The 24,022-nt window shown below is 47.1% G+C and overlaps 1 protein-coding gene and 1 pseudogene across 16 annotated transcripts in view; both read left to right on the plus strand.

Moving 5' to 3' along the window:
- The window catches only part of PCBP3 (poly(rC) binding protein 3), a 214,799-nt gene that overhangs the window by 153,539 nt on the left and 37,238 nt on the right, over positions 1 to 24,022 (plus strand). The window contains exon 4 of one of the 16 annotated variants that reach the window (XM_059686718.1): positions 20,551 to 20,735. The exons of 14 other annotated variants lie outside the window; for them this stretch is intronic. The gene's annotated coding sequence lies outside the window, so the exon portion shown is untranslated. Of the gene's footprint in view, positions 1 to 5,446; positions 5,558 to 20,550; positions 20,736 to 24,022 lie in introns of those variants that run through there. One more of the 16 variants, XM_059686719.1, reaches the window with a different exon arrangement.
- Positions 1,783 to 12,938, plus strand: LOC132231827 (probable transmembrane reductase CYB561D1; annotated as a pseudogene).

Consider the following 24,022-nt stretch of genomic DNA (forward strand, 5'->3'; position numbering starts at 1 on the left):
CAAGGGACCCCTAGCTCCCGGGACTGCCAGCTTCGACCGTGCCCAGCTCCCATCGCTGGCTCCACCCCTACTTCCTGCTATCACTGGCCAGGGCAGCAAAGGCGCCTGATTCTCGGATCATGGCTGGGGGGCAGGGCAAAGGCGGCCCCAGGGCCGTCTTTGCCCTGCCCCCCAGCTCTTAGCTCCCCCCTGAGTTTCCTATCACTGTCAGTGGCAGGGGGCTTCTTCCTGCTTTCCCTTTCGCCTCCCTGCATTGTGCCTACATATGCAAATTAACCGCCATCTTGTTGGCAGTTAACTGCCAATCTTAGTTGGCAGTTAACTGCCAATCATAGTTGGCAGTTAATTTGCATATAGCCCTGATTAGCCAATGAAAAGGGTATCATCGTACGCCAATTACCATTTTTCTCTTTTATTAGATAGGATGTTTACTTTGAATTTATATTAGTTCACACAAACACTCCATCCATGCTTTTGTTCCGGCCCTCCGGTCCAGTTTAAGAACCCATTGTGGCCCTCGAGTCAAAAAGTTTGCCCACCCCTGGCCTAGAGCAAGGAGACCGGCAGCCAGACAATAGTGACTCAGGGCACAGGCCTTCCACATAACTTAGGAATCTGCCTCACCACACATGTGTGTCCACAATGCTTTATAAGGGAGAAAGGGGACCCTCTGTCCTCCCTTTAGTACGTGTGGGCACCATGTCCCATAGAGACTTGTGAGGATGCCCCATCCTGCAGCCCCAGCAGGGCCACGTCCCCACACAGACCTTGCTCCTCAGCCACTATCAATTGATAGGATAAGGGTCATCCCTGTGGCCCCACTTCTGCCATGGAGCTCTAGTCAGCAGGGCAGTCAGTAGTACTAGAGATGCTGACTCTGCTGCACAGCACAGGTGGATCTCAGGAATGTTGTTTGGGGTGGAAGAAGTCAGGCAAGAAAGTAGAGACTGCATGCAGTGAATCGACAGCAGAAGGAACTGTGATGACAGCAGCAAGCAGCGCTGCATGCAGCTGGCTGAGCTGCAGGACAGGCCACAGGCACTTCTCTCTGCGTCTAGAATGTTTTGTGTCAAGAACTGATCACATGGTAAGTGCCTGTGTGAAAATCAACCTGCATACCTAAGATTTGTGCATATTTATGCATGTAAATTAGACCTGCATTTTAAAATCTGGTCACAGAACACACATACTGTGATATTTATGCAAAACAAGAAGGTGTTGTCTGGAAATGGTAAGAAAAGGTTCCAGTGACAATGACTGGAGTGGATAAGAATTCATAGTGGCTCTGTCCCTCCATTTTCCAGAGCCTCTGGGGTCTTGTCTCCCCAGCTGCAAGGGGGCTGCTCACTCACCAGAGCAGTTCTGCCACATTCATTTTGCCTTTTTATTTTGTGCTTTTTACTGGTTTTAGAAAGGATTCTGCTGCCGTTACAATCAAATCTTTTAAAAGCCACTGGTTTCAATGACCGAGAAATGCATATTTTTTACTTTCTAAGCTTGAAATTTTCAAAGAACCCTGGAGTGGCATCTGGGAATGGACAGCAGGTAACATCCTGGGTTCCAGAGTTCCCTCCCTTACACTAGGCTGAGGCGCACAGGGAGGAAGCATGGCAGGAACACTGGCCTGTCACCTGGCTGCATCTATAGCACCTGTCTTGGTCTATATTCCGCCTGTCTCCAGTACAGCCATCTGGCCTGAGTTCCAGAAGCACAGAGAGCCCATCCCATGGCTGGGCTTTCCTGAGCATCACCACAATCTCCACCCCCATCCTTATCGCCCGCATGCAGTCCCAGTTTGCAAAGACCCTGGCCATGGTGCTGAGGAACCAGGGAGGCAAGTTGGGACACAATGGCTAAGCCGAGGAAGAAGCCCAGGGTGGCGTGTCAGGAGCTTGGACTGCTGCCTGCCGGACTGGTGGCTGGGTGCTGGGGATGGCTGTGGGCAGGTCAGTGGAAACCTGTCTTCTGATAAATTGCAGGTACTCCTGCTGCAAAGCGTTTTTTTTTTTGCAGCAGGAGCATATCCGAGAATATGGACCCCTGTCTGGTTGTCCTGTTGGCTTCCCCAGTGCAGCATCTTTGCATGGGTTTATAACTCTGCCTTTGTGTCTTGGCCATTGGCAATACTGAGCTCAGCTGTCCACACACTGTATCGTCCTCCAACACACACAAATAAAAACAACCAAACCCATTACAAGTAAATGAAATGTGTTGGCTGCTAGACAGTTTTCGGATTAAGGGACCATCAGCAGATTAAAGTCAGGGGATTAAATCTCAGTAGGAATACCAGACACCCCTGCCCCCAACACAGAAGCCATAGTCAGTGCAGTCACTACTGTGAGAAAGTGGTGGCTTTGCTGCCCCCCCCTCCCAATCTCTGCTGAGGCTGCCCCCACCCCTGGAAGCCACCAGGACCCCTCAGGTTCCCAGGGGTCATCTTCAGTTCTCCCTTCCCCCAGGGAGAGTCTAGCAGAGGGAGGGGACAGCCGGGAATCTCAGACTGTGTTCAGGGCCCCCTCCTATGGGACCCTCAGTTGGCTTCCCACATGGTGGGCTTCCCAAAGAGTGGGCTCTCACTACGAGTTCTAACCCCTTAGCACAGTGCAGGGCACAGGGGAATGGGCCCACCACTGCTCCCTCCAAGTCCCCTGGCTGCTCCTCCTCCTGCTCTCAGCTTCCCTCTCAGGACAGTGTCAGTGCCCCATCCTCAGTGGGCAGTGCAGCTGACACCCAGCAGGGAACATAGTGTAGAGGCTTTAGAGGGGGGTGTTTTCCCAACCAGAACACAGGTTTGAGTATGTGTGTATGTTTCTGGAAACTGACTCTAAGCCGCTGCCTCCTGTGTCTGAATGCTGGATCTTTGTAGCCCAACTCCATCTGCAGGCAGGGCCCAGCACACATGCTCTCACCTGTTTACCAAAGTCACTTTCAAACCAGGAGTTCCAGGCTCAATTTCCAACTCATGGTCTTCTTAGTTATTAAATCTGATTTTTTTGTAGTCTTTAGCCATATTTTAAACTTTGTTGTTGTTATTATTATTATTATTATTATTATTATTATTACTACTAGGGGCCCGGTGCACGAAATTCGTGCACTGGGTGTGTGTGTGTGGGGGGGTGTCCCTCAGCCCAGCCTGCCCCCTCTCACATACTGGGAGCCCTCAGGCGTTGACCCCCATCACCCTCCAATCGCAGGATCGGCCCCTTGCCCAGGCCTGACGCCTCTGACAGAGGTGTCAGGCCTGGGCAGGGGACCCTCATTTCCCCCCATCACTGGTTCTGCCCCCAGCCCAGGCCTGATGCCTCTGGCCCAGGCATCAGGCCTGGGCAGGGGACCCCCAGACCCCTCCAATTGCTGGCTCTGCCCCTTGCCCAGGCCTGATGCCTCAGCCAGAGGCGTAGACCCCCATCACCCTCTGATCACCTGATCGGCCCCTTGCCCAGGCCTGACGCCTCTGCCAGAGGTGTCAGGCTTGGACAGGGGACCCCCATCTCCCCCCGATCACTGGCTCTGGCCCCCAGCCCAGGCCTGATGCCTCGGCCAGAGGAGTTGACCCTCATCACCCTCCGATCACCAATCACCAGATCGGCCCCTTGACCAGGCCTGAGGCCTCCGGCAGAGGTGTCAGGCCTGGGCAGGGGACCCCCAGCTCCCCGCGGTTGCAGGCTCTGCCCCTGCCCAGGCCTAATGCCTCTGGCTGAGACGTCCGGCTCGGGCAGCGGGGACCCACAGCTGCAGCGGCCCCGCGATCGTGGGCTCCACTTTAGGCCCAGGCAAGGGACCCCTAGCTCCCGGGACTGCCAGCTTCGACCGTGTCCAGCTCCCATCGCTGGCTCCACCCCTACTTCCTGCTATCACTGGCCAGGGCGGCAAAGGTGCCTGATTCTCCGATCATGGCTGGGGGGCAGCTCTTAGCTCCCCCCTGGGTTTCCGATCACTGTCAGTGGCAGGGGGCTTCTTCCTGCTTTCCCTTTCGCCTCTCTGCATTGTGCCTGCATATGCAAATTAACCGCCATCTTGTTGGCAGTTAACTGCCAATCTTAGTTGGCAGTTAACTGCCAATCTTAGTTGGCAGTTAACTGCCAATCTTAGTTGGCAGTTAATTTGCATATAGCCCTGATTAGCCAATGAAAAGGGTATTGTCGTATGCCAATTACCATTTTTCTCCTTTATTAGTGTAGATTATTATTGGTCCTTATAGTTTCTTACCTAAGTTGTCTTGCTTCTCCCCCGACCCTGAATTTATTTTTAATTTTTAGTTCTCTGATGCTATCTCTACCTTCTTAACCTTTTTAAAATCTTGTCTATTTTTAACTATTGAATCACTTATTTTTCTTGTATCTCATTTTTGTTCCCTTTAGAGTTTTACTCACATTTTTTGTCTTTATTTCTATTCTCCTCCCTTCCCCCTTCAACTTTCCTTTTCTTCATTTGGGAAGATTCCTAATGGTTTAGCTGCTTTAGCACATTTTTAAAAATATATTTTATTTTTAGCCGATGCCATTTGTCAGTATTGTAATGATATTATTATTATTAAAATATTATAATACCACCCTAGGTGTTTTTCTCAGTGGTTAGAGTGTCGGCCCGAGGACTGAAAGGTTGCAGGTTCAATTCTGGTCAAGGGCATGTACCTCAGTTGCAGGCTCAATCCCTGGCCTGGTTGAAGTAGGGGGCAACCAATCGATCTGTCTCTCTCACATTGACGTTTCTCTGTCTCTCTACTCCTCCCTTCCGCTCTCTCTAAGGATCAATGGAGAAGATATCCTCAGGTGAGGATTAAGAACAACTAAATACACACACACACACACACACACACACACACACACACCCCAAAACATTTAAAGAAATGACCTGCTAAACTCATGAACCCATGTTAGGTTACTTCTCCAACATATACATAGCTAAGAGTATCTGTGATTCTGTTTGTGACTCTGCATGAATCTTGTAAGAACATGAGCTCACACATCCAGGAGACCCAGCAGCAGGCAGACAGAAGCTTGGGCTAGTGAAATGGAGCAAATGATATGGTCCCCCCCCCTGCCCCACCCAACCCCACAAAGACATAAGTGGCCTACAGACTTGATGCCTGTGCCTCGGGCAGTTACACAGGGACTGACCTGGGCTGGGAACAGTGTGGTCTGGCTGGAAGCTCCTGAGCCCTGCGGTCACAGGCTCGGCTGCTAGGTACCAGGCCCTTCTGCTTCACATGGTGATAGGGTGAGAAGTGAGGCCAGGGCCTAGGACAGGCTGCCTAGGGCTGCTGGTGTGTCCCCACCCCACGGCCCATTGCCTGCCCACAGCCCACCCTCTCAGTGACCATGGGCAAGCCACTCACTGCCTCAGTTGGCTGTTCTGTTAGTGGTGTTACCACATCTCTATGCCCACTGCCCTTACTCTGGAGGCTGAAATGACCCTGTGTCCTTTTAGGAAAGAGAAGCTGGCCCTCTCAATAAGGAGAACCCCCGTGACACCTGAGGTACACTGGCCACTCCTGGGAGGACAGGTGCCAGTGACCAGGCCAGGCCTCTGCCTCCTGTACTCAGAGCCCTTTCAGGTGAGAAGCCCCTCCACTGCAGAGGTGAGCCTGCCTCACTCCTCCCTCTGGGCCAGTGCTGAAGATGTGCATGGAGTCCCTGACCCTGACCAAATGTAATGATGGGGCGCTCCTACCCTGACCATCCCTGTGGCCTAGATGGTGACCCCCATGGACTTCCTTGTGACCCCTCCTTGGGTATGAACTCTGGCTCACTCCACTGCTCAGAGCCCTATGTCTGGTTAAGAAAGGACGGTTCCAGGCAATTGCTGGCCACAGGCCCCAGCAGTGCTGCAAGTGGGGCTTGCTCAAGGTGCCCCAGGGGGAGGGGTTGAGGTGTCTTTTGGGGGCACCACATTAATCAGTGGACAAATCAGTGCCAGAGGGTAATGAAGAGCATTGTTCCTACAGGAGCACAGCTGTGTGAGCACCTGGTAACATGTTCTTAACAGGAATCAGTGCTTGGATCCTACATGGATGTGGGGGGAGTGGACTCAGTTTCAAGGTCGACCTCTGTACAGGATCCACGTGAACCAGAGCAACCCTGCCCTAGCCTTTTCCTTTATAACTGTCTGGGCCTTATTTTTCCTTAAAAATTTCATGTACTCAACTAATCTTAGCTTCCTTTGCTCTTTGTGCTATAGTGCAGCACCCTTTCTTTTGATATATTTACCTAAAATTCTTCCTTATTTCCACATTTCTCTCAGTATATATTACTATCTGTGTCCCTTTGTTGTAATAAAAGTTCTATGCCTCATCCCCCTCCAGTTAAAAAAAACAAACAGCCGAAGCCGGTTTGGCTCAGTGGATAGAGCGTCGGCCTGCGGACTGAAGGGTCCCAGGTTCGATTCCGGTCAAGGGCATGTACCTGGGTTGCGGGCACATCCCCAGTGGGAGATGTGCAGGAGGCAGCTGATCGATGTTTCTCTCTCATCGATGTTTCTAACTCTCTATCCCTCTCCCTTCCTCTCTGTCAAAAATCAATAAAATATATTAAAAAACAAACAAACAAAAAACGGTCACAAGGACACAGACTCAAAATCAGTGTTTTGCTTTTTGGGGAGATAACGATCTTTACCTTAAGACATTTTCCCCCCTATTTTATTTTATTATTGGTGGCTGTGGAGTTTTATTAAGTGCCTTTCCAGCTGCTGTTGAGAAGCAGCACATGGGTGTTCAGTGCAGGGATATGGAGCCTGTCTCTGGACTGAGTCCTGGTCCCCCACTTCTCAGCTGTGACCCCTGGCCCTGTGTGTGGGGTGAAGTGGGGACATGCCTTCCTTGCAGAGCTGCAGCAAGGAGTGTACCTGGCAGACAGTAAGCATAGTGTCAGCATTAAGTGTTGTTTATTGTTATTTGTATGGTTGTTGAACTTCTCCTTTAATTTACTAATGACATGGACAGAATTCTTGATATTAAGCACTCATGCATTTCAAGAATAAACCTCCTTTCGGTCTTGTGTATTATCATTCTTTATACATGCTGATTCTGATAGTGTTTGATCAGAATATTAGTTAGAAATTTCTGCTCAGAAGCTGGAAGTGCTGGGTCATAGTACAGGCCTATGGCCAACTCAGGCATGGGGCCACTGTGAATGTGTGAGCAGCTAGCAGCTGAGCCTCCAGCACAGGCTGTGCTCCCCAAGGCTTTGGGTAGGGGTCTGTGTCATGTTGTATTGAGTGTCAGTTGTCCTGGTGTCCAGCCTGTGACTGTAACCTGCATTTCCTTCATCACTGATGAGATTCGCTGCCTTCTGATGTATTTATAAGTCTTTTGGGATGTGTGTGGTCAAGGCCTTGCCCACTTCTCTACAGGCAGTCAGTATTTTCTGGATAGCATCCCTGAGTGATTAAGTGAAGTACAAATATCTTTGCCCATTCTGTGGGTCCCTTTTCTCTCTCCTAATGGTGTCTGTTGATAAACAGACCTTAATTGTAATGTGGTCCATTATCAGTCTCTTTGAAAGCATTGAGCTTGTTATGTCTAAGTGATCTGTCCTTGTCCCCACTTCATATAGCTAGTATTCTATGTTGTCTCCTCATGTTGAGCCACAGTCCACTTGGAATTTATTTGGGAGTGGAATCAATAGGACAGGGTTTCATTCTGTACCTGCTGACCCTGCCAACCAATGCCACTGATTGGAAAGACTGTCTTCTGCCTCCTCACGCTGTGAGTGCCTGTCTCTGACTTCCTGTTGTGGTCCATCGATTAGTTGTCTGTTCCTGTGCCCCTGTCACATGGACTGAACTGCCTTCGCTTTCTGGTAAATAGGTCTCACTTGGTTCTTTCTCTCAGGAATGTCTTGGCTACATTTGGCCTGATGAATTTTTCACATGCATTTTAAAACCAGCTTGTCTGTTGGAGTCAATCTGCAGATCAATTTAGGGAGATTTAATATCTGAATTTATTGAGTGTTCAAGTCCATGAACATGATGCCTTTCTTTAATTCTCAATTTTTCTTTAATTTCTCCTAATAATGTTTTATAGATTTCTACATAGAGGTTTTACACATCTTTTCTTAGAATTATCGGACTGATTTTTTTTTTTAGGTCCTTGTAAATTAAAATAAAAAAATAATGTTTTCCGGCTTTGCTGGTAGAGATGTCTAATGCTAGTCACCCTATTAAACTCATCCCTTCTTATATGTATAGATTTTTCTGGGTCTTACGTACCCAGTCCTGGCATCTATACCTGTCTGTGCTGGCCTGTCTCTGTGTCATGGGGGCGCTCACCTGGAGGGGGCCTGCAGAGGCCCTGAAATTCAGGAAGCGCAGACCCACAGTGGAGTTGTGAGTCCCCACACAGGAGCTTACAGGAGGCAGGTTTGGGGCATCTGTCCCTGGGCAGCTCTCTTTTCTGCTGTGCTTCATTTCTGACCCATGGTGACATCTGTGTGGATACCCAGACAGACATCTTCGTCATCAGGTCAGGTCCCGGCCTCGTACTGCCATGGGCTCATTCAGCACTGTTCTGTCCCTGCTGTTGTTCTCACCGTCAGTGTCCATGCAGCTGCATTGGGCCCAGTCATAGGACATCAGAAAGCTCATTAACTGGAGCCTGCACAGTGCCAAGTCGTGCAGGCCCCGCATGTCTGCCATTCTCTCTGACTCTCTTACTGGCACTCACTCATGCCTAGCTTCTCCCTGTGGTCTCAGATGTCTGCCAGCAATGGTCTGGGCAATGTCTTTTTTCCAGGGCAATGGCAGGAGGGAGGGGTGTGCAGTGTAGTGTTAAGCATGGGGACCATTCCCCAGCCTTTCCCCCTCAGTTTCTTAACCCTGACGCCATAAGCAGCTTTCCTTTCCTTCCTTCCAGAAGAGGGACTTTTGAACCCCCAACCTATCTGGAATACATGTGTGAAGGCTGAAGTAGTGATGGTGGATTTTCAAATTTTGGAATTGCCAGCTGTCCCAGGCTGCAGTCTGAATTTTCTACCAAACTGAGAGCTACTTGAGAGTAAAGGCTGTGCTCCTTTGTCTTGTGCCTGGTGCCAGACTCCTAGTAATAACTGAGTGTTCAGTTGAATGTCCCTGCCGTGGCTGGCCTCCCACTCTGACCAGAGGGTTTGTAGGAAGATAGAGTGTGTGCAGACAGACTAAATGCCTGCTGTGTGCAGGTGCTAGGCACACAAGCTCATCACTGCAGGAGCAGACAGACATGGCAGAGGTAGGATCAAGACTTAGGGCTCAAGGAGGCCTGACCTATCTCCACAGCAGACCTGTTATTCACCTTAGAGACACTCTAAGGTGGGTCACAGCCTAGACCCTGGGCACTTTCTCAGAGCTAGGACTGGAGGAAGCCCTCGCTTTGCTGGAAAGAGAAAAGCTCCACACTGCTGCCAACATGAGGCCAGCATGCCAGAGCCCTTGAGCAGGGAGGAAAGAGGACAGGACACTGGCTCCCCAACCCCATCACGTTTGTCTGTATGAACTCGAATGACAAGACAGCAGCCTGTGCAGAATGCTCACTGAAGTCAGGTTGTGTAAACCCTGACCATCTTTCCAATGCTATGACTGGCAAGAGCATTACAGGACAGAACTCCCCTCCCCTCCATGGCCCCAAGGACACAATCTGCATTGTGAGTCTCTCTAGGAGCAGAAAGCAGCTAATAAGTTCTGTCGGTTTCTGCTGTACTGGCTTATGCAGCCTGATGGGGCACTGAACTATTAAACATAATAAATCAAGTGTGTGCTTGTCCCCTGAGGTTCTGATCACAGCCATCTCTTCCCAACAGCTGAGGCCTGGGTACAGTCTTGGACAAAGCTGACTTGCACTCGCTGCAGCCATGCGGTCCTTGGGTGGTGGTTTGCTGGCAGGACTTCTGCTTCCTTCTCTGGACAAGAAATCTCATGTTGGAGAGGACAGGCTAGTGTATTTGTCATGAGTGTGATGCTCTTATAAATCACAGCTGTAAACTGCTTCTATTTTAATATCCAAATCTATTTACTGCCCCCCCAAAAAACAACAACAACAACAACAAAAAACCTTACAACTTGGAAGTTACATGCCACTTTCAACCATCAGACTCTTTCAAGTCTGAAACAAGAAACTTCATTGGTTTTTATATTTGACTAGCATGAAAATAGAGTTTACCTGTCTGGTGGTCGGGAGAATGAGCTCTGGAACCAGCTGGTCATTATTCAGTTCAGAGCCCCTCTTTTTCTCATGTAAACAGAGATGGCCCTGTTAGAAAGAGTTAGGAACATCTATAAACAAAAGCCACTAAAGATAAAATTGAGAAATTCACTTGCTCAAAAAAAAATTTAATCAGTGTAAGACTCTGTTAAGATATGAAAAGACAAACCAGAGACTCAGAAAAAGTCTTTGTAAATCATACATCCAACAAGGGCTATACCCCCCATATGTAGAGAATTCTTTAAACTCCACAGCAAGAAAACAAACAGTCCAGTTAGAAAATGGACAAAAGCCTGGGCCACACACTTCTCCAAACGGGACAAGTGGATAGGAAATAGCACATGAATAGATGTTTGGCATCCTTCGCTGTTAGGAGAAAGCAAACTAAACCACAGCCAGATTTCACTACCATCCTGTATAATAAAAGCCTAATATGCTAAGTGTCCGGTCTACTGGTTGGCTGTTCAACCAATCAAAGCGTAATATGCTAATGATATGCTAAGGCTGCTCAACCACTCCCTATGACATGCACTGACCACCAGGGGGCAGACAGTCAACCAGTTGCTATGATGTGCACTGACCACCAGGGGGTAGATGCTCTAATCGGCAGGTTAGCTTGCTGCTGGGGTCCAGCCAATCGGGACTGAGCGAGACGGGCCAGACACACCCTGGAGTCCTCCCACAGTCCCTCCCTAGCTGGCCAACCTCCTGCATCCCTCCCCAGCCCCAATCATGCACCAGTGGGGTCCCTTGGCCTGGCCTGCGCCCTCTCACAATCCGGGACCCCTTGGCAGATGTCAGAGAGCTGGTTTCGACCCAATCCCACAGGCCAGGATGAGGGACCCCATTGGTGCACGAATTTGTGCACCGGGCCTCTAGTGCTATATAATAAAAGGCTAATGTGCAAATCGACCGAAGGGCAGAATGACTGGTCACTATGACACGCACTGACCACCAGGGGCCATACTCTCCACGCAGGAGCTGCGCTCTGGTGGTCAATGCGCTCCCACAGGGGGAGCGCCACTTAGCCAGAAGCCGGGCTCACAGCTGGCGAGTGCAGTGGCGGTAGCGGGAGCCTCTCCCACCTCCACAGCAGCTGGACAGTCCCTGAGGGCTCCCAGACTGTGAGAGGGTGCACAGATTTTGTGCACTGGGCCTCTAGTCTGTTAACATGGCTATAGTGGAAACACTGATAGTCCCAAGTGCTGGCGCAGATGCAGAGTGCAGAGCTGTGGGTCTGTCTGCCCTGGTGGGAATGGAAAATGCTGCAGCTGCTCGGGCACATAGTTTGGCATTTTTCTACATACACTTAACATACAGTGATCACAGTTCTGGGTATCACAGAAAAATGAAAACTTATGTTTATACAAAGATATGTGTACTGTTGTTCTTAGCTGCTTTATTTGTAATAAACAAAAACTGGAATTGACACAAGTGCCCTTCCTGGTAACTGGACACACAATTTGTGGTGCAACCATTTGATGGTATGCTACTGGGCAACTAGTCTCTGTTATGTCTAACTACTTGGCAGCTCGAGAGAACATTATTATGTGGAATGAAAAAGGCCATTTTCAAACAATTACATTTGTTTGATTCAATTTATGTAAAGTTCTTGAAATGACAAAGAATAGTGATGCAGAATAGATCAGTGGTTGCCTGGGGTTCGAGTTGGGGCGAATGAGTAACTATAAAGGGATAGTATACAGGAGTCTTTTCCTGGTGATACTGCTTGTGCAGGTGATTAGACAGATCTATACATGAGATACAATTTCACAGACCCATATATGACAAACAAACCAACAAAGGGGCGTGTAAAAACTGGGGTAGTTTATTAATAGAGTCTTACCCATGTCTGGCACTGGTTTTGATAATGTCCTACAGTTATGTCAAGTGGAAGTTGGTGAGGGTACAAAGGAACTCTGTATGATTTTTGCAACTACTCATGGATCTAAAATTTTTTCAGAATTGTGCAGTTGATAATTATTAAATCTGAAAATATAAAAAATGAATTGTATCAACAGACCAATTAAAATCTGAGAGATTATCAGAGTGGATAAAAAAATAAGATCAATCTCTGTGCAGTCAAGACACCAATGTGAAATACAATGCTATTGGTGGGTTAAAAGTTAAAGGACAGCGGCACCTAGTGATCACAAACAGGAAAGACACGCTCAGGCAGCCAGGAGTGTGTGCTGGCCCTGTACAGCCATGCAGACCCTGGAGGTCTTTTCTCCTGGCACCCTGTATTCATGGCCTTGGTGTTCTGCGTCTGCATGGTGAGACCAACCTCCTCTTCTCGCCTGAGCACTCCCTGTTGTTCTTCTTCTGCTCCCAAAAGGCCCGGATTAGACTGCACTGGGTGGGGCAGACTCTAGCCCTCCTCTGTGCAGCCCTGGGTCTGGGCTTCATCATTGTCAGCAGGACCCACAGGGAGCTGCCCCACCTGGCATCCTGGCATGGCTGGGTGGAGGCTCTGATGCTGCTGGCCACAGGGGGCCAAGCACTGTGTGGGCTCTGCCTGCTCTTTTCCGGGGTAGCCAGGGTCTCAAGGGTGGCTCACCTCAAGCTCTATCATCTGATGTATGGACTGGTGGTCTATCTTATGGCTTCCGTGACAGTGTTCCTGGGCATGTACTTGGTGTGGTTCCAGGCCCAGATCAAAGGCACGGTCTGGTACCTGTGCCTGGCGCTGCCCCTCTATCCAGCCCTGGTGATCATGCACCAGATCTCCAGCTCCTACTTGCCAAGGAAGAACATGGAAATGTGACTCCCTCCGAACTCTGACTCTAGCTGGAACCCTTGCCTTGGACTTCAGTGGTTTCTTTGGTGACTTTCAAGGGCTCCACTTCTGAAGTAGTAGAGTTTTTATACTTTTAGCTGGGCTGGGGGGCTGCACAAACCCACTGCTCCTGCTCACGGGTGACTCAGTGGACTGAAATGGGGAAATGAACTGGGTGCAAGTAAAAGGTGATGGGGAGCTGGATCCTGAAGCCTCCACTCTGGATGGGAGACAGAAGGGTTGGGTACTGGTGGTGATGGTGGTGCAGTCATTTCTTGGTTGCATGCTTGATGGAGGGTTGGGTTCCTGCAATTATGAATAGCAGCTGTGGTTCTTTGAGTCTCTTTTGAGAAAGTAGTATGGTGTAGTGGACAGAGCCCATGGGTCTTTTCTATGGGTTATGGTCCTCGTAAGCTCTATTATGTGACCTTATACAAGTTGCATGTCTCAGGAGCTCGGTTTCTTTATCTGTGTGATGAGCTTTTCTAAATGATCTCTATCATCCAGTGTATGTGAGGTTGACTTCATAGCACACCCTCCAGCTCTGATCTGGGGCTGGACCACTTAGAAGACTCAGGATGTAATTCTTACATCCATTATCACCTTACCACTCTGGAGGGACAGATCTGCTCTCATGGCATGTCTGGGATCTATGCTGATTTGGCCCCAGACCAGGGCACAAGGGCTCAGGCACTGTGTAGGGAAGGAGCCCAGGTGAGGATCTCCTGAACTGCAACACAGCAAAGTCACTAAAGTCACTTTAAAGCTATGGGAGAGCCCTGGTTGGTGTGGCTCCATGGATAGAGCGTCTGCCTATGTACTGAAGGGGCCCAGGTCAATTCCAGTCAAGGGCACATACCTCATTTGTAGCTCGATCCCCAGCCCTGGTCAGGGCACGTGCAGGAGGCAACCAGTCAATGTGTCTCTCTCACATCGATGTTTCTCTCTGTGTGTCTCTCCCCCTCCCTTCCACTCTCTCTAAAAATCAATGGAAAAATATCCTCGGGTGAGGATTTCCAAAAATAAAAATAAATTTAAAAAAAAGTTAAAGGACAGAAAAACATGTGATGTGAACACTAGTCAAAAGAAACCTGAAGTGGCTACTTGAATGTCAGATGACTGTCAGAATTCAAGACAAGGAATATGACCATGGATAAGGAAGGACATTATATGAATATAAAGTGATCAGTTTCACCAAGAAGAGATGTGAGTCCCAAATGCACATGTATACCAAAGAACAGAGCCTCAAAATACATGAAATAAAAACTGATAGAATGTAAAGAAGAAAAAGACAAATCGACAATTATAGTTGGAGATTTCAACTCTGCTCTCTCGGTAATTGATGGACTAAGAAGACTGAAAGTCAAGATAGATAAGTACTAAACAGCACAGCCCACCAGCTAGAATTTACGGGGTACCCACCAACAACAGAAGGGCACACATGGTTTTTGTGTGCACACAGGATATTCGCTGAGGTAGGCCACAGTCTATGCAAAAGAATAAAAGCCTACTAGTTTTAAAATGATTGAAATAATAAAAATTATATTTCCTGTTCAGTGTGGAATTAACTTCAAATCAACAACCCAAGATAATTAGAAAATTTCCAAATACCTGACCATTAAAACACCTCTAAATAATGTGCTGGTCAAAGAGAAAGTATCAAAGAAAATTAGTGAATATTTTGAACTCATATACATAAACTTGTAAGATACAAGTAAATCAATGCCGTTAGTGAAATTTATAACATGAAATACTAACATGAGAAAAGGTTTCCAAATAATCTAAGCTTCCACCGTAAGAATCTAAACGAAAAAAGCAGAGGAAGGAAATAATAAAATAAAAACATAAACCAGTGAAACTGAAACAGAACTATAAGCCTTTCAAATTGAACAAATTCAAATACAGACAGAGAAAAACAGTCCTGTATTTCGAGAATTTAGAGGGTGTGGCAGTCCTTTGTTTTGTTTTCTGAGGCGGGATTCATTCTTTTTGTTGATATTTTTCTGTACCCTTTTATTGGCCTTACAAGACCTGTGCTTTATATGCGCTTCTTCCGCCCTCTGCTGGGAATTGGTGGGTTTGCAAATCAGACTGAGCCTGGGATGAAGGGGCTAGCTTGTTTGTGGGTACAGCTTCCATTTTCCCCTCGAAGGCCCAGGGCTCTCCAACTCTGCCTGGTCAGCTGGGCCATCTGCTGCTTCCAGCTGAGTGTGTCCCTCCCACCCCAGCACACAGAAGCCCCCAGCAAACCCTCAGTGACCAAGTGAATAAGATGAGAGGACAAGGAGAGATGCGAATGTAATCTTGGCTGTTTCATGAGTATCTGAGTTTAAAAATCACTAAGTTCTGATTTATATTGGCTTGTGAGGCAGTGGAAATGGAGCTAGGCTCAGTGCTTATTATATGTATTCACCCAGTCTTTAAATATGTACTGAATTTGCTCCTGCCCTCCTGTGGGCCCAGGATGGTACTAGGAACTGGGGGTTCAGTGTTGAATGAAGAAGATAAATGTGTCCTCTGCCCACAGTGCATCAGGGCCAGGGCTGTGGGGGAGGATGGAGCCCAGGAGAGATGGGGCGCTAGCAGGTAGTCGCCTCGCAGGGAGTGCTCTCAGCAGAAGGCCCCAGACAGCAGGCAAGCAGGCAGGAGAACTCAGCCCGTCACAGGAAGGGAGACAAGTGGGCTAGGTGGGTTCAGCAGATTGGGAGGATGGCACCTATAAGCCAGGGGGCAGCACTCTGGAGAGGAAGGAGCCTGGATTGAGTTACATAGGCAATTGGAAGATATCCATGGGTGTCAGCAAAGGAAGGATGGCCTGATTTGAGGTCCTAGAACAGTGATGGCGAACCTTTTGAGCTCGGCGTGTCAGCATTTTGAAAAACCGTAACTTAACTCTGGTGCCGTGTCACAAGATAGAAATTTTTTGATATTTGCAACCATAGTAAAACAAAGACTTATATTTTTGATATTTATTTTATATATTTAAATGCCATTTAACAAAGAAAAATCAACCCAAAAAATGAGTTCGCGTGTCACCTCTGACATGCGTTTCATAGGTTCGCCATCGCTGTCCCAGAAGGTCACTGGTAATGTAGGCAAGATGTGTCTCCTTCACATGTTCTAGAGCAAGAGCTGATGGCCACAGAGTATGACTTAAGGGAAGCCATGTTCTCTGAGCACTGCAACCAGGACAATCGGGCACCAGGCATGAGCTCCTCCGCCTGCCTTGGAGGGAATGGGTGCAGAGTCTCAGCGCCTCTCTGGAGCATGCAGTGCAAGGGCTGGCCTCAGCTCAGTGCTTCCAGGAAGGGCTGGGAATTCTTTTTGTTAGTGATGTTTGGTGGCACTTTCACATTGCCACCACAAACTGGGGCAAGGCGACACAGGCTGGTGCAGTCCTCAGAGTCATGGGTACACTCTGTGATCACAAACATTCCATCTACATCCATGGCCCCTGACGGCTGATGGCACATGATATCCTCTTACCAGGCCAGCCCTGTACAAAGGCTGTACACATCTCCAAGTGCTGCTGGGCCCCCAAATAACTTGCATCTCCCTGGGATAGACTGAGCCCAGGTTGTTAGTAGAGGTTCTCAAGGGACACATCTACCACAGCCCCCACATACCCAATACCAGCACACACTGAAGTTGGTGCCAGGGAAACACCCATGTGCAAGAGTGTGTGTGTGCATGTGTGAGTGAGTGGCTGAGTAGGTACTTGTGAGTGCATATATGAGTGGTTGAATGTGTACATTTGCAGGTGGGTGAGTGTGAGTGAGTGCAAGTATGAGTTGGTGAATGAGTGTATGCATATGTTAGTGGATGAGTGTGTGCTTGTTTGAGTGTGCATATGTGAGGGGGAGATTGAGGGGGTGGGTCTGAGTAAGTGTATGTACGAGTGGCTGAGTGTGTGGGTGTTAGTGGGTGCTTGTTTGAGTGTGCATGTGTTAGCGGGGGAGGTCTGAGTGACTACATATATGAGTGGGTGAGTTCATGTGCGAGTACTTGAGGTGACTCGATTAACATACAGTTGTAATGCTTATCAGCTTCTCTCAGTGGTAACGTCTAGAATACAATAGTGAGGATATCAGAACCAGGACATTGACACCAATACGACAAGACAGAATATTCCATCCCCACTGGGCCCCCATGCTGCCCTTCCATAGCCACGAGCATTTTGTTCTGTCCATACCTCTTCCTCAGCCCCTGGCAACCACTAATCTGTTCTCCATTTCTATAATTTTCTTATTCGAAGAAAGTTATATAAATGGAATTATACAGTGTGTAACCTTTGGGGATTGACTTTTTCTCTTGGCCTAATTCTCTGGAGATTTATCCCAGTTGTTGAGTGCATAAATAATTTGTTCCATTTTATGGCTGAGTGGTGTTCCACTGTGAAAAACACTCCCCCTCCAACGCTCTGGGCCATATGGTCACAAGTCTCCCCTCCCTCCACGTCCTAACCCATAACCTCCCATGGTCTGCAACCCCCCTCTGCCAGCTCACTGCCCTTTCCCAATTTATTTCTCAAGAAGAAAATAAATTGAGTACCAGGTCACTTGGTTGTGTGGTTATTGGTTCCTGTTTGGCAGACTACTGAAATTCCTAACAGATAAAGTAGGAAAATTCTGGAGTCGGAATTAGGACCAGTGGTTCCCCAGTGTAACTTCACTCAAGAGGAATCGGGATAACTTCAAAATGCTGCTGCCAGGCCACCTGGGTCTCCTGGATCAGGCTCTGATGGGCAGCACACCCCATCCAGGTGACTCCAATGCCTAGGTCTCCCTACTGTATCACTGCAGGATGGCGAAGTGAGCACTGGAGTACAAGGTGTGCACTGGGTCAGGTGGGCACTGCACAACCAGATGAGACACTGGGCCACCAGGGGAGCACTAGAGTACAAGGTGGAGCAAGGCCTTCTTTCCCAGACTGGAATCTCCCAGCTGTGCTGTCATCCTAGAATAGGACACCTGCTTGACTGCTGCCCTGGAAGCAGTTCTGGAAAGTAGGGGTGACAGTCCTTCTCAGAGCTTCCCCCAAGAGCCCTCACAGTCCCCACATGTTGCTGCCTGAGGACTCATCCTGTGACTAACTCCCAAAGGGTTTCACATGGGTGAGGAGGGAGGTCCTCCCATGTTAGCCCTGCTCTGTGGACCTACCTCCTGTTCTTCTGGCTCCTGTATCTCCTGTCACTGTTACCATAATTATTTCTTTTTTTTCTTTTTTCTCTTTGTTCCCATAATGATTTCTTGACAGGCCCATCCTGTTTATCTTTGTAGGACAGCACAGTACCTGTAGCTAAGTAATTGCCAAGGAAATACTCATTGAATTAACAAAGTTATTAATTACCTATTACCTATGAGGCAAATTTCAGTCTGCTTCTTGCATTTATGTGTTCCTGGAGGAAAAAGCTGGGGTGAGAACAGCCAGTTTAGTCTCAGGACCTGGTCTTTGATGCCCATCTCCTATGCCTCATCTGACCTGGCTGTGCCATACTGGGGTGGGCTGTGTTACATGGGGCTGGCTGTGCCACATCAGGGCAGGCTCTGTGGCTCCACCGAGCTTCCCGGGAGGGGCCATCAGGAAGCATTCTCTAGTGTCCTTCCCCTTACAAGTGCCTCCTCGGCAGCGGAATTTTCCTGTGCAGTGGCTGGGTGTTTGGCATCACATGTACTCTCTCACCGCTTCCTAAATGCAGTTTTAGCTATGTCACAGAACTACCCATTGAAGCTGACTTCTTAAATCCATCAAGAGTTTTAAGTGAAATTTAAATGAATATGTTTTACACATGTGGAAATAATCTATACATGTGTTGGTTATAAGGTTTGTACGTCACATAGGTAGAACATAAGTGTGTGAGCATAACAATGCAGGCGAGAGCAGAAGTGGAAGCAGACTGCTGTGAGGTTCTTGTACTCCATGTAAAGTGACCAAGACCACTGGACACTGTCCTGTAATAAGTTAGACCCTAACGCAATGACTGTGATAACAAAACAGAGGGTTGTAACTAATAAGTAGATAAAGGAGGTAAAGTGGCATCATAAAATGGGTGCATTTAACCCAAAAGATGACAGAGGGGAATGAAAAACAATAGAAACGAGGAACAAAGAGCAGATAGTAAAAATAGAAAACAAATAAAATGATCAGTTTAAACTCAGCCATATTAGTAACCACTGCAAATAGTCAGAGATTGTCAATAAGATAAAAAGAAAAGCATGTCTAAGTGTACTAATATGCTGCCTACAAAAACTCACTTAAATACACAAAGTTAAAAATAAAAGAGGGACGAAGATCGACCATGCTAACACTAACCAAAAGAAGACTGGTGCAGCTATGTTAATAACACATAACATAGTAAACTTCCAGCCAAGGATCTTACCAGAGATAAAAATGATCTTTCATGATAAAGGACTTAGTACATTGACAGAACATGACAATGCCAAACATTATGATGCTAAGGATGGAGCTTAAAAAATATAGGGAACGAATAGGAGAAACAGACAGATCCACAATTATCGCAGAGATTTCAACACCACTCTCTCAGCATTTGATAGAAGAAGCAGATAGAAAATTGTAAGATAATGGCAAACTTGGACAGTATTACCATCCAGCCACTCTAATTGATATTTTAGAACTTTACACCCTTAACACAAGAACACACATTGACTAAGATGAACCACACTCTGATCCATAAGCAAGTCTCCATAAATTTAAACTATCTCAAGGATTACAAAATATGTTCTCTAACCATAATAGAATTAAATTAGAGATCAAGAAAAGAAAGATATCCCAAAATCTCCAAATGTTTGAAAACTCATTAACACTTCCAAATATTTCATGAATCAAAAAAGGAATCAAGAGGGAAATACGAAAGTATTTTGAAATGAGTGAATAAAAAGCACAAATGTAAAATTTGTGGGATACAGCTGAAGCCATATGTAGAGAGAAATTTATAGAACTAAACACCTTTATTAGGCAAGAAGTAAGGTTTTAAATTGATGCCATCAGCTTCTTCCTTAAGAAATTGGAAAAAATATGAATATGTTAAACTCTGTATCATGTGTCAGGATTTGCTAATGAATGGAATGGGGGCAGAGAAGGGAAGTACTGTGGTTGTGGGGGTTTAGGTCTGAGCAGTTGGATGGCAGGAGTGCTAAAACAGGGGAGACAGACATCTGAGGAGCCTGGGGTGGGTCAGGAGTTATGGTCCCACGTGTTGAATATGGCTATCTCTTAGAGATGGTGGTGGTGTGGGAGTTGGGTAAGAGTGTGTTCAGGGATGAGGCACATCCATAGATGGTATCAGCACAAAGTGGTGTTTACTGAATGGGCTTCCTCTGACAGGCAAGTGCAAATGGGCAAGAAGGGGAAGGCTCCTCCCAGCGCTTATAGGGGGACCAGGCCTGCTTCTCCTCCTCCCATTAAATGAATTTAAAATATATTAAATCTCCAGCAATAAAGAGAAAAGGAGGGGTCCTCATTGGTGAGAGAAATCTGCCGATTTGTGGAATACCCTTCTGACTTTTGGGGCTGACTGTGACCACAGGAGTCCAACTGCTGCTTCCCCTTGATTCCCCAACTTGCTCCTGTGTGTTCCCAGGCAGCAGCGGCCTCTGAGGTGGGAGCAAGCCCCAGACACTCTCAGGGGTGCCTGGAATGAACAGATGTTCAAGGGCTTGGCAGGACAGCCAAGATGACTCCATGCCTACCAAGAGGCCCATGATCCTGGGAAGCCACCTGCCCCATGCTACTTGCTGGCTGGCTCTATTTGCCAGCTGGCACAAGGTGGGTTCTTCGGGGTCAAGGTTACTGAGTCCCAGGTGACCCTAACGACCACCCTGGACTGCTTTTTGTTCCCACCAATCTGCAGAGAGCACTGTGACACGCCCTCTTGACATGTGATGAAGGCACTGGCCTCTGCAGCAGCTCGCTGACCTGTGTCTGATGGCAGTTGACAGCCTACAGCACTCCTGGCACTCACTGACCCACTTTCTCCACCATGGGCTGGAAACATTTACATAACAGATGAGGGGGGGGGGGCGGGCTGTCCCCCTGACACAGGAGGAGGTGTTTCTAATTAAAATGGAGGCAGGCGCCCCTGCCTAGCACCACAAGATTCAGTTTAGGGGTGCTGGGAACTCAGCCTTACACATACTGGAATCCAAAGGGCTTGCTGCAGGGCACCTCTGTAGGAAGGAGTGCTTTTATCTGATGCCACACCAGTCCCTGCAGCTAGTGCCTCCTCTCCTCCCAAGGGTCACATGCACTGCGCTGTTCACCAGAACTCTCTGGGTGACAGAAAGGGTCTCTATCTGTGTTCCTCCATTCGCAGCTAGTAGCTACAGGAGACTGTTTACTTAACACTTAAATGTGGCAGTGAATCTTTATGTTAAATATAAATAGCCACATATGGCTAGTGGCTACTGTACTAGATAGAGGACATTCATATGGAATGATGATTTTTAAAATTCTCTTGCTATGTATTATACGTTCATGTTAAAATCCTTGCTATTTAAATGCTCTGACTATGAATAATTAGAACTAATATTTAGAGTGTGTTGAAGTTGCCTGTAAATATATTTTTAAATGCGAGTGCTTATTAATGCAGAAATAGAATTAGAAACTGTCATTTTGCCCATGCCTGTAACTGCCCTTTGCAGGAGTCCCCTGCATATCACATAGGTAATGGTATGTACTTTGATTCTGTGCTTTATTTTTGTGTTTTCCTTTTAGCATATTTTTAGCAGAAATATTTTACAAGAAAAAAAAATTTTTTGCCTCATGAATACCTCTAAGTTTAAAGGAAAAGCTTGCTTTTTTAACCTGTAGTCTCTCCTGTGTGTGGACAAAGCCTCTCATCTTTATAAGTTACATCACAGGGCCAATGTCCAGGCAGCCTGCAGGTGCATGGGGACACATACAGGTTTCACAGGACTGTTGTTCCTGAAGGACTTAGGCAGCCATGCAGGCAATGTGACATTGTCATTAGTGAAGGCACTAAATGTGGGGTAATGTGTGAGGAGCTCTCGCAGAACCAGCCCTTGGTTCCTCTCAGGACTTCCAAAGCCTCATCCTTCATTGTCCTGGCACACTCTCAGGTATGCACCTGGGCAGGTGGCAGCTCCTGAGGGCCTATCGTGCTCTCCTGCAGAATCGGCCCAGGGTCCCTCCTGGCCCTTAGTGGAACCACTGGGCCCTGGCCTGCACCACGGTTTGCCCAGAATCTTCCCCCAGCCAGTCCTTCCTTCCCTTTCTGTCCAACAAAGACACTCTGCTGTCAATTCCCTAAGGCCCCCACCCTGTCATCCCCCACCTGCCCACGCTCCCCAAGACCATTAGGGTCCCTTGCTCCTATGGGGGCCACTCGAGCCGTATTTCCTCTTCTTTCTGCAGGACCCCCATGACCCTGTGATGTTTCTGTACCCACATGCCCCCTAACCTGCGCATCCTGAAATATCCCTATATATACCAGCCACACCCTGTCATGTTCTTGCATATCCAGGCAGGTGACTCTTCAACCTTCCCCCACCCCAGTTTTGTGCACTGCACAGACAGGGGCCCAGAGAATGCCTGCTTAAACTCCCAGAAAGGCTACACCACCACCACTCACTTATGAACCCTGCCCTCGGCGTGAAGTAGCACCACCCAGCCCTGGAGTTAGGGTCTGGTGTGCCCCGGCCATGCCCCAGTATCTGGGTCTTGCATACCTGGTTTCCTAGACCAGGGGTGCACAACCCCTGGCACGCGTACCAAACATGGCACGCCAGTAACTTTTGCTGGCACGCGAAACCCTCTCTTATAATCTTCATTTTCAATTCTTTTCTTAATATCGACTTTTTTATTTTTCAGATAAATTCAGTGTAGGTGCATCTTAGATAAATAAATAATTTTTACATAACAAGTTATCTTAAAGACCATACACATGGATTGACGTGAGAGGGGAAGAGCAATTTCTATGCCTCTGCCTTAACTCTCCTTGCCTTCCTAGATCCGACCAGTGTTTTGGTTTCATCCACATACGCTTGTGAATCTTTGTTCTCAGTGATGAATTTTGTTAAGTCTCGTAATAGGAGTAGCCTGATGGATGAAAGTAGTAGCTCGTGCATATCTCTGAAGGTCACGAAATATAAACCTGATGTAAAATCTCTGTCATCAGTGATGCAGCAGCAAAAGTCTCACTGATAATATCAAACGGAGTCATAAAGTTTTCTGTCAGACTATCAGTATACATGTATACATTAAAAAATAAATGTATTTTTCATCATCATATACTGTTTTTGTTGCTCGAATGAATTTTATTATTTCTTTAAGGTTATTCACATACGTACACCTTAAGAGATATCAAGTAGGCGTAACATGTTCTCAAAAAATTAGGGTTGGCACGCAGAAGAATTTTGAGTCAGAGATTTTGCTGGTTTTGGCACGCACTCACAAAAAGGTTGCCCACCCCTGTCCTAGACCAAGCATGTCAAACTTGTGGCCCACAATGAATATTTTTGTGGCCCAGCCAATATAACAGTATGTAAGAAACATTTTAATAAAAATTTTGTAACTTAATTTTTACAATATCCTGTTATACATAATTATTAATAACGAACTACAATGTTCACTAGTGACTGATTTCTATAATCATGTTGCATTCATTTCCCTTACGTGCCTTATGCACTGGCACACCATTTCTCTCCACTAATACTAGCAGTGAATATTTTAACAGCCAATTGCCACGTCATTAGTCTTGTACTGACTTGTTTGGTGTGTGCAACAGGAAATAATTTCACTTTCAGAGAACAAGAAAAATAGATTTATTTGCGTTATGCTTATTAATTTGTGCAGTTATTCAGTGTCTGATAAGTTAATGTTCAAGAAATAATTTTTATTAAAATGTTCCATTATTTTATGTTAATGATGACTCATTTATTTCAGTCCTTTGTATTCAGCATGTCTCTATCGAAATAAACCTACGTCTCTATGAAAATTGAAGCTTTTGTTTTTTTGCAACCCACATAAACTTAAACCTTTTGGCCCATGTTAGCCTTTGAGTTTGACATGCTGGTCCTAGACCTCTCCCTGTC

This window comes from Myotis daubentonii, chromosome 3, assembly GCF_963259705.1.
Source record: "Myotis daubentonii chromosome 3, mMyoDau2.1, whole genome shotgun sequence".
Classification (NCBI taxonomy): domain Eukaryota; kingdom Metazoa; phylum Chordata; class Mammalia; order Chiroptera; family Vespertilionidae; genus Myotis; species Myotis daubentonii.